The sequence below is a fragment of the Hippocampus zosterae genome, chromosome 17, assembly GCF_025434085.1.
Source record: "Hippocampus zosterae strain Florida chromosome 17, ASM2543408v3, whole genome shotgun sequence".
NCBI lineage: Eukaryota > Metazoa > Chordata > Actinopteri > Syngnathiformes > Syngnathidae > Hippocampus > Hippocampus zosterae.
The window spans coordinates 7,758,604-7,774,886 of NC_067467.1; the positions used below are offsets into that span (position 1 = coordinate 7,758,604).

At 43.2% G+C, this 16,283-nt stretch overlaps 2 protein-coding genes across 2 annotated transcripts in view; both read left to right on the forward strand.

Annotated features, from left to right (window-relative positions):
* stat5a (signal transducer and activator of transcription 5a) overlaps nucleotides 1-16,283 on the forward strand; it is a 139,587-nt gene that overhangs the window by 40,252 nt on the left and 83,052 nt on the right. The window lies entirely within an intron of this gene.
* Nucleotides 1-16,283, forward strand: part of plcl5 (phospholipase C like 5) — a 53,689-nt gene that overhangs the window by 1,462 nt on the left and 35,944 nt on the right. The window lies entirely within an intron of this gene.

The window sequence follows — 16,283 nt, forward strand, 5'->3', positions numbered from 1 at the left end:
TACCAAAGTAACACAAAAAAGAGACAATTTAATAGAGTAAATGTTACCCTACTTTGAATAAAAATCTGCTAAATAGCTAGATACTGACACAATGTATTCATGAGAGATGATGCACAAATGAAGACCATTGCATCATTAATAGCAAGAGCTCCACAACAAGAAAAACAAGCCACTAATCAATCCCTCAAGGGCTCTGTTTGTGCAATTGCATGCAAAAACAGTGTACACATGAGGGGGGTCCTTGGAGGAACGGGGTATTCAAACATTTTGTCGGCTTAGGAACGGCATTGAAAACCGGCCCAGGACCCCATTATGGCAAAATATTGCACTTATTGCCACATCATAATAGGCCAAAGACTATATAGTAGAATGCAATTTTCACACCACAAAGGCTAAAATTTGGATTTATGGCATTTTAAAAGGGAACGTTTAAGATGTGGAAACTCAATTACAGCACGAGCTTGGTCACGGAATAAATTGAAATCATATGTCAAGGCATCACTGATTTATTTTAGATCTCTGTGTGTCTGTCTTGCCAATTTATCAGCTTTGTTTAACTAAAAACTGATTTTACGATGAGTAAAAAAAAAGTGATTAAATAGAGACAAGTTCTTCCTTATTTCAAAATATCCATGCACACATTGATCGTGACAGTTTTGTCTGGTGGCGTTTTCCAACGTAACATCTGTGCTCTGCTTCATTAAAGGTCGACAAACACAGCAGTATGGCCCGCAACGTACCCTTATGACTTTCAGAGTCATCGAGGTGAATTATTTGCCGTAATGACTAAAAGCCAAGTATTATTGGCCATTACAATTGAGGCTTATTTAAAAAAAAGTTTTGTCCAATAAAGCCTGATGTGCCGAGAGCTTCTTCATCAGGACTATGATTTCCTCTTAAGTGTTTGCTATTCATCAACGAGCCCGCGCAGCACTTTGTTGTCGGAATGACATTTTTCACATCTCGTAAACAGAAAGTAAATAGGAGCAAACAAGATCTTTGTACGCTGTGTACGAGGGGGCTGCCCCCGTAACATTATGGTGAGGATCGCGATATTCGTACAGATGCAGAAATGTATTGATGGGGTTTTCAGTCTGCACCTGTGCTGACTCATAACGACAGAGGAAAAAGTCATTTTTGTAGAATGCAACAGATGGATTAATAAATACGGAATGCCAGAGTTTGTTTTTTTCCCTTCCTGTTAACAGTTGGACCGTCATCGAGGTCTGTGCTCGAGCGAGTCACATAGAGTACATTGTCTTCATTTAATTCGTTCCCTGACCAAGCAATTTGCTCGGATAGCAAACCGATTTTCCCCGTTATGACTTTCTGTGCCCAATGAATATCACCGCCATGTTATTTTTGGTGCATTTAATCAAGTGAAAATTAGCCCTGTATTGTATGCAAACATAAAAACTTTCACAAAGTTCAAGGAGTGTATGAGCTGCAGTATTTGTGTGTTGGATGTGTGCCTTTAAGGGGCGTGGCCTTCCGAAACGGCTTTGGAGTCGCTCATTCTGTCCAAGGAATGTCAGAAAGCGCTTCGGCTACTGTGGCTCTCCTTGCCCACATGCGAGGGCATTACATTATATTAAGTGCTTTATTTTTTACTTTTTTTTGTTGCTATAATAACTCACAAAACTCATGACTGGGTCTGACATTCATCTTTTTTTTTTGTGGTGCCTCTGCGTGGTCACTACGAGCCCTGTCAAAACCAGTATTGGCTCTGTATATTCATGACATTAATACCCCATTTGCATAATAAATCGAGAGTTGTATCCTTCTTCTGGCTGATGTTCGAGGATCGTTAACCTGACATACCCCAAAATATCTGCAGTGCGGTAAAATGACTTGATTGATTTAAATGGATAAAACTCAAAATATTCATTGTTGATTTTCTTCCATTTATTAAATGTATACTTGTGCTAAAAAATGCCACAAGTTGGGCCGATTTTACACATTTTCTCTGCTTTGAAGTGAAGTACTTAAGGACATACTTTGGGAAAACTGTCGAATGTTCTCACTGTACTTCATATCTTGTTTTTAAGGAGCCCTTACATAAACAATTAATCAAAGGGTGGCTTTTGGACAGAACGTATTTCAGTTTTTGTTATTGTTATAGACTGCATTGTGAAGTCTGGTAGGTAGCACATTAGTGTGCCTTGGTGTACTCCACGGCAACTCTTTAGCATTTAAGCAGAGCTATTTTTCCCAAACCGAAACCTATCACTGGTACTAAAGAAGAATCTGTGAGGCGAACACACACAATGACTAGCCAGCGTATCTCTGAAAATACTAAATTGATTTTGTGTTCAGGCCCACTGTGGCAGGTCCGCATGGATGTGTTGAGTCTGATCAGACCTTGTTCAGCAGCACCTGACGCACTCGCTTTTTGGATCGGCTCATAGTTGGATTCCCGTGGCGACAGCGCTTGCACACTCAAACAAACACACACAAAAAAAAAAAATCAGCTTGCACAATGTGCTGCTGCTGCTGCTCGAATGTCGCCAGCTCACCTGAATCTCAATGCGAGATTGTGCCCCTTCCCGAGACTTTCATTTTTTTTTCCAATCCCTGCGATAACATTTGATCTTTCGGCGAAAACTCAATCAAGGATGAAGTGTTTTGCTCAACACATTCACACACTAAGGATACCTCTAAAAATGCTGAAGTAACCTGTTGGACTAGTTACACACTGCATAGTTCATGTTATACAATTCAGTATTTATTTATTTTTAATGTTCTTCAGTGGCACGATTTGGATACACGTCAGGGCAATATCAATAGAAACAAAGTCTTCATGAAATCAGAGAACTTCAGATCAGAATCAGGCCTCTTACCCCCTAAAAAAATGTTAAAAGCCAGAATTCCCACAGTTGCCCAGCACCAGAGACATGGAAGAAGTGTGCAATCCAATCTGGCTCCATTAGGAATAAACGATCAATAACAATCTCATGGTTATCAGCTTCCCCCATCTGAGGTCGTATCGTTCGTCCTGCTTTCCTTACGTGGGAGTGGATCCAACTCATGCACTGAACACTCATGACCTCATCTAATGGTCTGGTGCCAAAATGTGCGCACTCATCATGTCGAGAGCATACTTGGATGCTTAGTAAGGAAACTGACGGAGTGAATCAGGTCAAAGGGACACGTGGATTGACCTCTGTTTTCAGAACTAGGGGCATAGTACGATATAACCCTTTCATCGTCGCTGAAAAGGTTAATAGACGTACCCTCAAAGTCCAAGGTTTTGATTTAGGCTCAGGCTCATGGGTTGGGCTTGTGGGTTTATGGGTTAGGGTGATAGCTAGGGTTTTAGGCTTAAAAGTTAGTCTTCTTTCTGGGTCTTCATAATGATGTTATATAGCAGTCTCCCGTGTCTTCACACAGATTTTTTTCATGTATGTTGAACTCTGCAAGGTCTTTCTGGCTACAGGGATTGAGAAGGAGGTCTGCTTCTACACATTCAAAGGTGGTTGATGCAATCCGGTAGTACCATTAATTTCAAGCAACCTCGGATCGTCCTGTACTTGTTTTCAGACGGTTCGGGGTTGTTCATTGGGTCCACGGTGTGTCTTGAGTTAAGAGGGATTTAGTGTTGGGCTCAGGGGTTAAGGGTTTGGGATTAGAATTTGTTTAGGTTAACTTTCAGGTTAGGGGCTATTGTTGACAGGATGGGTTTCGGGTTACAATTAACATTTGTGTGAGTGTTAGAGGTCAAGTTTAATTCTAGGGTTCCGTAAATAGCCCTGCAATTGGCTGGCAACCGGTTCAGGGTGTCCCCAGTCTACTGCCCAAAGACTCCTGGGATAGGCTCCAGTACTTCTGTGTTCTATATCCTATATCGTTTGTCATGTTTACCTTTTGTTGAATTCCTTGGCGGGCCGCATGCAGTCTGGCTGATATGATGCCGAGCTCATTTCGTAGCCTTACCGCCTGTACACTTTGATCCCAATCTGGATTTTGCAGCTTCAATTCAGTCATGGTTACAAAACAGAGAAACTTCGAGGCTACAATCTTGCTAGCAAGCCGTTGTCGACCTTAAAGTACAAATATGTGCAGCTTTTCAGCCTTTTTGAGGTAAACCATCGAGCCTAGTACTTGCCAGATTGGCAGTGACGCTTATCTTGTATGCCGGGGAGGATATGATGCCAGAAATCACATCCCAGGGTTTGGCTTTGTCGGAAAAACACACATCCGTCTGCAGTATCAGTTCCAGAATGGAATGATTCGCTCATCATATCGGTAAGTGGTAAACTATGTTCCGTAACCCTTTCATGCACCCTGTAACCTGATCAGATGGTAAGCTGTCCACTGTAGTAACCGCTGTCCACCAAAGGGTTAATACGGTTTCGGAAAGACCGTCTTGAGAACATGGTGCATCTCTTAAAACCTTAAAAGGCCGAAGTCTCGCTCGACACTCATATTGTGTCCCTACCGCATGACTCCAGCCCAATCCTAACCCAGTCACTCTGATTACAGACAGGATAATCATATGAGATGATGATGATGATGATGACGGCGATGAGGATTGGAAAGCGTGTTGATCCACGCAACACTGCGTCTATCACAGACTTCACTGGGAGTCTTCAACTGAATTTTAATTTAAGCTAATGGAACCTGCACAGAGATGCATGAGGAATATTCTCATGCCTCCAGCTGCTCGTGGCATCACATAGAGTGAGGGCTTTAATATTATGGGGAAAACACACGAGTGCCATTTTGCAAGGAAGTGGCGTGTAGATTTTTCTCGCCGGATCGTGGTCACATTCTCTTCAAGCAGCATTGTGCAACAAAAATATGAACATTTGACACACAGGTCTGCTATCCAAAGTTTGATAAAGGTCAAACACTTGGTGAGGAGAGCTCAGTGTCCCGGATGCATTTTATAAAAAACTGATTCAAAGGTTAGTGTGGAATGTGATTATTTTTGATGGAGTACTTCAAAACGCACGACATTATTTGGGTGTCCGTCGTTAGGAACTTTATTTACAGCACAGGTGTCAAACTCAAGGCCTGGGGGCCAGATCCGGCCCGCCACATCATTTTATTTGGCCCGCAAAAGCGATTCATGTCAACTTCCGCGACCGTTGCTAAAGTCTGTACAGAAATGTCAAATTGTGATTGCCTAATAAATAACGTTGAAATGTTGCCATCATATTTTTTATTACCCTGTTTACACTCACTTGAACACTAATCGAACAAAAAACAAATAGCTGTTTTTAAGATGCGTCACGAGGAAGCAGTGACGGGTTCGACGAAGGCTGAAGTGACAGCCGAAACTGTCAGCTAGGGAAGAGTTTTTCTCTTCACCAAAAGAGACCGATGTCTTGAAAAAAAGAACATTTAAACCGAATTCAACAGATCGTTGACTTGAGTGATTACACAACTAGTAATCCATCAATTTGTTGTGTACAAGCAATACAATGAGATGATTATGCAAACATTTATTCGTAACGGCCCTCCGAGGGAAGACATAACTCCAAAGTGGTTCACGACAAAAATTCGTTGGAGACCCGTGATCTACAGTGTCGAAAATAGTAACTACTCTTGACGTAGTGCGGTGTTTCCAAGCCTTTATTGAGCCAACTGAGAACATTCAACTAAACCAAAATCATCAGAAACAATCCAGGTAGCTGCATCGAAATAATAATACTTACAAATGCATTTCATGACGTTGCTCAGTTGAACAAAAAAAAAAAACAAAAAACAATACACTTGGCGAAATTGTACACAAACATGTTGACCTGTGGCACAGCTGATCTCTCGCACTAAGCGGTCGGGGATCACTGATTTAGCGGATTAAATTGCGATTAAATCATTAGATCGTGGCTATTTGGTGACTAGGCTACCTATTTTAACCTTGGTTGCCGATTGCCAGGACACAACATGGTAAAGTCGTCCGTCGAGCAGGGCTATACTTAGTTTGTGTCATGCGATTGCCAAGTGCTGCCACCTTAATCCTTCCCCGTCTTTTATGTCCTGAGAGGATCGTGACTCGACATGGAACTAATTACTTAAGTGTCAAATTGGACAAGGAGAGGTTCGATTGGACACCACCGACGTGGTCTGATGGCGATAAGCACTTTGGTTTGATTAGAAGATTACTTTGGAATAGCCTTCACTTGTCCCGAAACGATATTTTTCCATTGACGGGATGTAGTTAGAGATGATTCCTGTTCAGATTTATCCTTTCAAGATGTTTGTGAGGACTGCAGACAGGACAACGAGGTGCTGATGAACGAGGTTGACAATCTGCCGTTCCACCTGGCTTCTCTGCAGCTTTGTTTTGACTGCTCTCCAAACATATGGCACTTATTTTCAGTGGCGTTTCCTTTCTTTCTTTCTTCTTTTTTTTTCATTGAGCGGTGAACGACCGCGGGGAAACTTAACTGTTCATTAAAGCCAACGACCTGTGACTGGGGATGAAACAACTTGTGCGGCAGGAGTTAAACGATGTTAGTTGATTAAATGCGGCAAAAACAGCGTGCCGTCTAAGCTAAGGCTGCTCATTTCACAAGATGACCCTGATTATGTCCCAAGAGCTAGCTTCTGCAGCCGAGGATCGGACCGCCAGGGTCCCCGCCTTTGGCTGCCGCCCAGCTCGCATTGCACCCGACCCCTTTGACCCCTCCCACGGGTGGTGAGACCATGAGAAGGGGGACCCACGTTGCCTCTTCGGGCTGAGCCCGGCCGGGCCCCATGGGTGTAGGCCCGGCCACCAGGCGCTCGCCAACGAGCCCCACCTCCAGGCCTGGCTCCAGAGGGGGGCCCCGGTGACCCGCGTCCAGGCAAGGGAAACTGGGTACCATCGTTTGTCATAAGGGGCTTTGTGAGGGGCTCCGAGTCGAGCCGCTTCTCCTCCACATCGAGAGGAGCCAGATGAGGTGGCTTGGGCATCTGATTCGGATGCCCCCTGAACGCCTCCCTGGTGAGGTGTTCCGGGCATGTCCCACCGGGAGGAGACCCCGAGGAAGACCCAGGACACGCTGGAGAGACTATGTCACCCAGCTGGCCTGGGAACGCCTCGGGATCCCCCGGGGAGAGCTGGAAGAAGTATTTGTAGTATATTGAAGTATATTTGTTCCATATTTTGATGCATTTTATGCTTTAGGAAACATTTATGTCTATGTTGGAACGAATTAGGGCATTTACATGGAAAACGCTCCTCAACTTACAAAATGTTCTAATTAAGAAATTTCTTCCTGAACCAATTAATTTCGTAAGTAGAGGTACCACTGTAATTCAATGCATCAAGACCGGATCAAGGAAAAAAAAAATACTCGCATTCTCACATGCTTTGTCACGATGTGTAACACTTGAGCTTCAGTAGGTATCGTTGAATAATTCAGAGCTCATGGTATAAACAGAGCCTCTTCTGTTACGTTTTCACATCCTCTTCCAGTCCCGTCGAGCGTCGTGCGTCTCACTGACTTGAGATCAAAACTGAGAGCGACGAGGAATAGAGGTCAAAAGTGAGACGGATGAGCGTGGACGGGTCGTGTCTGCGTGCGGTCATTTTGGAGTCGGAGTCACTGGACTGCCATCAGGAAGTGACGGCAATGCCAATCGGGGCAGAGCGCGGCGGCTTTCTGTGCGCGGGAAGGCGAGGAGGAAATTGGAGACGGGGATGTTGGGATGTACGAGACCTTCAGCGCCGCTAGAATAAAAATGATGTGAATCTATTAATGGCCCGAGAATTTTATAGGAAGGAAGGAAGCCGTGCGAGTGACGTCTTGTGTCTGTTTGGATTTATGACTCAGCGGGTTAGAACCGCATTACCCTGTTCAAATATGAAAGTAGACCCATGCAAGAGTCTTTTTTTTTTTAATCGCTTTTATTTACAATTGGGTCACTGAAGTACAGCAAGTTCGCGTCAGAGTTTTGAGGTTTGGGGTTGGAATTGTCATTGCATCATCCTCCAGATGTGAAGTTTGCACATTCTAAACAGTTCTGCATCTGTCTTTTTCCTTCCACATCCATAAAACATTCAATTTAGGTTTCTTGAAGACTCTAAATTGTCTATATGCTTGTTGTATAATAGTCGGGCTAATTTAAATAACCTCTGCTCATGAACTGACGGCTTGTCCCGCGTTTGGAGATGTGAAGTGCTACGCTAACTAACATTCGGCGGCTTGGTGATGAAGTGCTGCCTCCATCAGTGAAAATCTAATGTACTCTTTATGGATGCTACAAACAAGTGCCATTTATCTGGAATGTGAATGCTGAGAAAATATGTCATCGAGCTAAACAAGTGCTTTGAGACTATTCCTTATTAGTGGTTGTTGTTTGGACCATGAGTTGGCAAAAAAGATTCCAGTAATTCAGAACCGAGGAAAGTTAGTGCTCAAAAATGCCGGAAATAACATCTTAGATGTATCGTAGCATGAGTGTGACAGCTTGAAACACTGCATTTATACTTTGTACTTATTAATGCTACCATTTTGATCTGCATTCATAAAAATAAATGACAACGTTCGTTTGCTGCACTTTGGATTTGATTGTTCTCGCTTTAATGGATTTCTTCGAGTGTGCCAAGGGGTCATGCTAAATTATAAAAGCTCAGCGAGCAAAGCGCGCCTCACGCCAGGCACTGCCTGCTTCCACGTCACCATTACAAGGCCCGAGAATGATTTAAAAGCAATTTCAAGCAGTCGTCCGTTGGAAGAAGTGATTTTTTTTTTCGTTTGAAATGCTGAAAGTGACAGCTTGTGTGGAGCAGATGAGGTTTGCAGACAGCTGCTCTTCTCGTCTCCCCCGACACTGAATCTTTCATTGTCGTGGCGTAACACACTGCGTCGAATCATTTCTGCACTTTGGGTACGGCGTTGTTTTTGGGAGTGACTGTAGCGCTTTTAACCCTTAAAGTGGAATTTATGCAAATCACAGCTCCTCACTCGCACAATGCGAGGCCCGAGCTGGCGGTGCAAGTCGTGACTACTGTTTGTAAATTGGTCGACCAACGTGTGCGCAAACCTCGCCAGGAATTCACAGATGGCGCCATTTGTCTTGTTTTCGTCGTGTGATGCAGATGGCCCGAAGACGACGACAAACGGATTTTCGGACAACACTTAAGTGTGTATGCAACTGAATCGTCGGGACTAGGAGGAAAAAACCGAGACTCTTTCATACAAAGGAAATCCTCTTATAGGCACTACGTTCGAGACAGACTCTGAGACTCAAAGTTTGCTCCCGACTTCAACATAACGTCTTGAAATAATGTCCGATCGCGAATTACGGGTGCTAAAAAAGACATAATTACACTGACATTGTATTGTACGGCGCCTGTTGCCAGTGTTTAGCAGTGGCTGCAGCGCTGAGAAGCGCTAGCAGCGCTAGCTAGTGCTAGCAATGCTGCAAATGGGCGGACGAGACCCGTAAAATTACTTTTCAATTTAAATGACTGCACACACTTTGTTGCTGACAGCCTGACACACTTGTCATTCCAATTGATCACTTTTTAACATCCAGACTTGTGTTGTTTTCGCTGGCAAAGTGGTGACTGTGGTTCTGGCATCACTTTGTCTCATAGGCCAAAATCTATGGCTACAGATGACTAAAAATCTCACAAATGTTTCTCAAAACTAGTCACTGTTTGAATTTAAGTTTAAAATCTTTAATATTTAAAAATGAAAAGCAGTTAGTGGCCAACTGGTTAGCAATCCTGTCTCACAGTTCAGAGTTGCAGGGTTCGATTCTGGCTCTGGCCTTCTTGTGTGGGTTTTCTCCGGGTACTCTGGTTTCCTCCCACATTCCAAAAACATGCACGGTAGCTGAATGGAACACTATAAATTGTCCCTAGGTCTGATTGGGAGCACAAATGGTTGTTTGTCTATGTGTGGCCTGCGATTGGCTAGCATACGACTGCCTGAAGACAACTGGGATTAGCTCCAGCACACCCGTGACCCTTGTGGAAAAATGAATTAGAAAATGGATGGATAGAAAACCAGTTAGTCATTTATTAAGTGGAAATGTGTTTGGAGCTTTTTTAGTCTTCAGTACTTATGTAACTCGATTAAAAAAATGTATGCGAATACCCACATACTTGATTTTCCATTGGATATCCGAACATCAAAATATTTGATCGCTGCAGATAGTTTGACATATTGAAACATTCTCAAATGGTATACCAAGATGCCTTCATCTAATTCCTGAAACAAACATTTTCAGTTGTGCCAAAGTGTTACAGTGGACTGTGAGGGTCTTTCAGTTGTGTGTGTGTGTGAGAAAGCGTTTTAGTGGTGTGTGTGTGAGCGGGAACGATGGCCCCTCATACCAGGGTGCCTTTAAGCAGCAGGTAGCATGCGCGGGCAGGTCGCTTAGACATTCCATCGATGCTTCTCGCACCACACTTACCTTTATCCTTTGGCATTTGTCAGTGCGTGCTTCGTATGGAAATATACTGAACTATATTCTTCGCTATGTAAACGTGTCTTCTTATTCATACATGTGTCCGGATGGTCTGTACAAAGGCTTCAGTCAGCCATGAGAATATATTAAATATGTGTTTGGGCTTTGGCGGATTAGCGGGTGGTGGGAGGAGGGTTGAGAGTGGTCGAGGAAGGAGCGTGATGTGTTCCAGGCTTGTGCGCAACCAGCTTTCAGTGCCAGACTGCAGATCAGTTTTTGTTTATCATAAAATGTACAGTACCATCTGTGTGTGCATTGGAATAAAGGGGTATTGTGTCAGCCATTTTATTTTTAAGACAAATCCCTCCCCCGCAATTTACGCAGGCAAAAAAAAGTTTGAAAGAATTAGTCGCGGAGACCAGTTTTCACAATCAACGCCTCACTAATCAGCGCTCTGGCTGGGTGACTGTGTTGAGGCATGTCAGTGAGGGGGTGGAATCTTTAAACGGATGCTTCTAATTTGTGGTCTATCAGGGTTAGTGACATCGTTTTTGAATAAATAATCACATGTTGGAGCAATATAAAGGGAAAAAAATATTTTCTAACATCGTTCAGCCCTAAGATAAAGTGTCAAATATTTGTCGCGTTAGCAGTGAATACAATTCGGGATGAACCAAAAACATGCAATGGATTTTGTATTTATTTTTTAATCCTTATGAGGACAGCGGTCACTACAGTGGACAGCTTATCATGTTATCAGGCTACAGAGCGCACAAAAGTGTTAAGATGATATCATTTGCCAAATCAGCCCGATGAGGTCATTAAAAATTGATAATCCCCATAAGCAAACAACTTAAGTTGGTTCGCATTTTCTTGTTTTGACATGACAAGAAAATCCCTTTAAAAATTCAGTTGCTAATCGGAACGGTGTTTACTGATGTGGCTTTCGCAGCTGGTTCATGTTTATCTGTAAGATTCTTAATTTTACTTACACACACACATAGATCAATGACCTATTTTGAAGACCTTTCCTATAAGTCTCAAGAAAATGACGTGAAACGAAAGAGCAGGAAATAATTTGGCGACTGGTGGGGAGGATATGACAATGACAAAGAATAGAGCAATCATGAGGAAGAATGATACCCACCCCGTCAAAAAAAAAAATGATGAGGAAGTGAAAGTGACGAAGGAAGGCAGCAAGGCAGCAATTTTGCATGGACTTGCGTCACCCTGTCCTGGCGTAACCTGCTGTTGGCCATCTTGTTCTCTGCACGCGCAACACAGCACGGCCGAGTTGTTTTACCGTATTTTCCTGAGTATAAGTCGCAGTTTTCTCTGGAGTGACTTATGTGTGAAATGGTGAACACATTGTACCCATGACATGTTATTTTCACATTAAACCGCAAGAGGGTGCTCTCGGTCTGTGTTGATACTTTCCATGTTGGTGCTAACTGAGAAAAACAACTGACGATGACTCTGACGTAAGCGACGTAGAAGAGGAAGCGCTCCATCTTCTACCTCCGGAGTTAGCGGAGTTGTTTAAAAGTGATACCGAGCGTGAAGATTTCTTTTTTTTTTTTTTGTGATTTGGAGTGAGCGATGCTGATGATAACTTTGTTAGCATGTTCTTTGTGCTGTAGTTGTCTAAATAACTCTTAATATGTTACCTGAACATACCAGGCACATTCACAGTTCGTCGTTTAAGCGTCATGTAACATGAGCATATCGTACACTTATTCAACCTGTTGTTCTCTAGTTTTATTTTAATTTTAAATTGCCTTTCAAGATGACATGTATGTTTTTGGTGTTAGATTTTATCAAATAAATTTCCTCCAGAAATGCGACATATATATGTTTTTTCCTTCTTAATTATGCATTTTTTTGGCTTGTGCGATTTATAATCCGGAGCGACGTATAATCCGAAAAATACGGTACTCAATAATGTGTTGGTTTTCTTGATGACATACAATATGCTTTGTAGTTCTTTGACGACATATTTGGATGTACTGTATGTTGAACCAAGTAACACAAACATGACTTCAATGTTGGCAGTGTAGTTTTCCTTTCCGGTAGTCCACTTAAGTCGCGTCGGGCCACGTTAGCTGGCGTGCAGCAGGCCTAATGCGCACCCTCTAACAGTCGGACCCCTCGTGGCCCCTTCAGCACTCACTGGCAGCATGTTGTCCAGTCTGTTACAGTCAATAACATGGCCAGCCGAGCCACTTCCCGATATATATCCACTCAAGGACTCCATCAATATGAGATGTAGCAGTTTGACTCGTTCCCGCGGGCATATCCGTTGCCGCACATACATGACAGGCGCAACATATGCACCAATCGCACCGGGGTGTGTCCCGGCGGGGCATCACGCCGACACATCCACGTTGGCGATCACAACTCTTGTCAGTTCCAAATCAATCCGCTGCAGCGAGCGAGGGGGCGGATGGACATTGCAAGTGGACTGGAAGATGCTTTTCACTGATAGCTGCCTGCCGCTTGCCGACATCACTTATGCTGTGTTGACGCTAGGAAATGAATCCGCACTACTCTCCTCGCTGGTTGGAAGCGGCTTTGGAGAAAAGAGGAATGTGCAAGAATGAGGGAGAATGAGGAGCAACTCAGAATATATAGGAACACTGCTGTGACAAATTTTTGCTGCTTCGTTTCGGCTCGATGATATTTTAGCCATGCGGTGTCCAATCGCTCTTCAACGGGAGCAGGTGCCTTGTTTTCACTCGTCCACTGACATCACCGTTTAGACAACGGCCCTCTAATTGGATCGCTTGTACCACGATCCGCGCATCTAATGAAGGCGCTCCTTCCAAAATCACTTGAACCCTTCAGCTAATACATCCTAGTCGCTCTTTTGGGGAGGAATGCCGATACATTTAACGTTTCATCGTTTTTATTTGGGGAAAGAATGTTCTGGACTTCTGTTTTTATGCCAATCTTGCATTGAGAATAATGCTGATCAGAAGATTTATGTGAATGTAGCTCAACTTCCCGCACGGGACATACAGTTAGGTACTCTGAAAACAAACGCAGTGCAGCTCAGCCTCTGGCCGGCAGAATTCACTTCTCGGAATACACGTTTGGCAGTACGTCAGATTTGTGAACTCATTTAAAATAGAAAAAATTAATATCGATGCAGCACCGGGTATAATATCTAATAATATAACTGAGTGTTCGATCCTACATTTTTTTTCAGAACCATAGCAGTAGGCGTATTCACTTTTGAGTAATCACTGATACCGAGTAGCGATACCACCAGGGTGCTTTTGAAACTTATAATTTCAGTTAACACAATAACAGTATTAAGACAAATATACTCCTTTTTTTTGTCTTAAGTATCGGTGGCTGGTATCGGCAGCATTCAAGAGTAGATGTTATAAGTCCAGAATCAGCCCGATACCGATACCTGGTCGTGGCACTAAACCCTCTGTGGCTCATCAAACTGTTGATGTTGCATTTTCTATGTCGACTTAAGCATACTTTTTTGCTTCATCTCTGCACCAGCAATAACAACCACCACTTGCTCGATTCCCTGACATCCCTTTTTTGTTATTCATTCCGTTCCTGATCCCCTGCCTTGTTTCTGCAAGGAGTAGGCGGAACCAAAGATCAGCGCTGAGGGGAGACGCAAATGAAAACTATGAGGGTCTCTGGAGGCTGTAGCGTAAGTAAGTGGCGGGTGTAATTGAGGCTGCCTGCCCCCCCATCCTTCCCCGGGTGGGTGAAGAGGGGGAGTCAGCTGCATCCTTAGTTCCATAGCTTAAGCAGCGAAAACACACACACAAACATACATCAGCATTCTCCTCGCGGCCACAAACAATATAAACAAAGGCAGACAAATGGAGAGTCGCACACCTGTTTCCTACACACTTGAACACACACATACATGCTCAGCCACATCTGCAAAGCCTTGGGGGGTGTGGGGGGTGCTTTGCCAAGCGCAGCATGAGGCAAGAGTGAAAAAACACAGTGAATACTAATCGTGAGGGCATGTGACGGCCTTGAGTGACGCGCGTTCGACTGGCCTTGAGCGGGCTTCTCGTCACCGAGCCAGTTGGCGTTTTTGTCACCGAATGTTCCTGGCTATTAATGCACAAGGTCAACGCGGGTGCGTACAGGATGTCAACAATAGAAAAAGTAGAATGGAATCCGAATGGAGAAAATAGATTTACATGTTTACGGCGTAGATGATGTGGAGGGATGGCGGTGGTCTATGTTTTCCGGCTTCATTGCTACACCCGGCAGAGGTTATCTTGAATCTGTTGTCGACAAGGTTATTGGTTAAGGAAAAATGCTGAAAATTAAAAAAATAATTTTTGTGAAAGAAAAACCCCCCGAAAATGCTTTAAAAAAGTTTATTGCTGCAAATGTGTCACCCATTGAAGCATTGTAGTTTACATTATTCCACAACAGTTAATTATTTTATTTTTTTTTACTTTACAATTGACAAATACTCCATACGGTAAAAAATTATCTTGGCCCAGAATGCACAAATTCAAGCGAAATAGGTTAAGTAATGCAATATAAATATGATACTCCCCGTGGACCCCCATGAAGACGAGCACAATAGGAAATGCATGAATGGACTTTGTGATTTCTCTGATGTAGCTTATGTAATATAATTTGTTGACCACAGAGAAATTGCAAATAACCAATTAGCTTAAAGCTAACTGACTAGCCACCAACTAACTATCATAAACAAAAACAACAACAACAAAAACAATGTATGCCTGTTCTAACGACATCTTTGAGAACTGAAATAAGAAAGAAGAGCCTCAATACTTAACGCCATTGTTGTGTCCTAGTCTAGTGATGTGGAATTCCCAATTAAAAAAAAAATTATCCTTACACGCGCTATAAATTATCAGCCCACATATTTCAACCAAACCTCAATCAACCATCCTTTCTTTGGCTCTTTAGTGCTCAACGCCGGGATATTTTTGTCTCCACTCGCAACCACGGGTATGTTGCCAGTGGAGAGATGTGCAATGGGATCTTTGGACTTCACAAAACAAGCAGAAAATAAACAAAAAGGCAAGAAACCGTTGTGTCAGTATGCGCACGCTGGCGCAATGGATTTAACAGCGAGGCGAGACTGTCGTCTGGCTTTGTAACGTGAGGATGAGGAGGACGCTGTGCTCTTCGCGATGCGAGGAAGAGACAAAGTGACAGCTGGACGTTGACCCTGGAGTATAAACAGTCACCCAAAGGCAAATGAGCTGAAAAATGCTTGCTCGCTCCGAGCATCAACACGGGTCTGATGTGGCGGCGTTTTCGCGGGTGACCCTCGCGCCGGCCCCGTTGTATGCATCATGCTGACTCAGCGTTCTGGAAAAAGGGGGAACAGAAGCCACAAAATCGAAAAGGGAGAGAGACTCTGCCTGCGCTGACTGAAGACAGAAAATGACCTAGTTGACAAAAAAAACCCCAAAAATTATTTTAAGTCATATTTATAATTCCGTATATTTAAGCTTGATGCTACAAAAATAAGCATCAACTTGTGAAAACGAAAAAGGCATTTAATGATTCTCCCCATTTAAAAAAACTAAATAAAAAATTGAAAAATAACTAAAATAACCAAATGATACACCTGGGGTGGACCGGACATATGTTTTGTCCACTCGCTTATTTGCTTCCACAGCATATGGCAACGATGTAATCCTTTAAGCGGCTATTTGAATGCATATGGTTGACAGAGAATCTAACAATGTTCACAGGTATAGATTCTTTATCCTCTGCAGAGAATCGACATAACTGCAGCTTACTGAGAAGCCGAGACCGTGTCCGTATAGCCGTATGCCTGTGTTATAGGCTTCTGGAAAGAATTGGGATTCCATAATCGTGAACGCAGATAAGAAGTTTTGACCAAGATATTTTTTTTTTACTAATGGTACAACAGGAGTTGATGATCAGAACGCAAT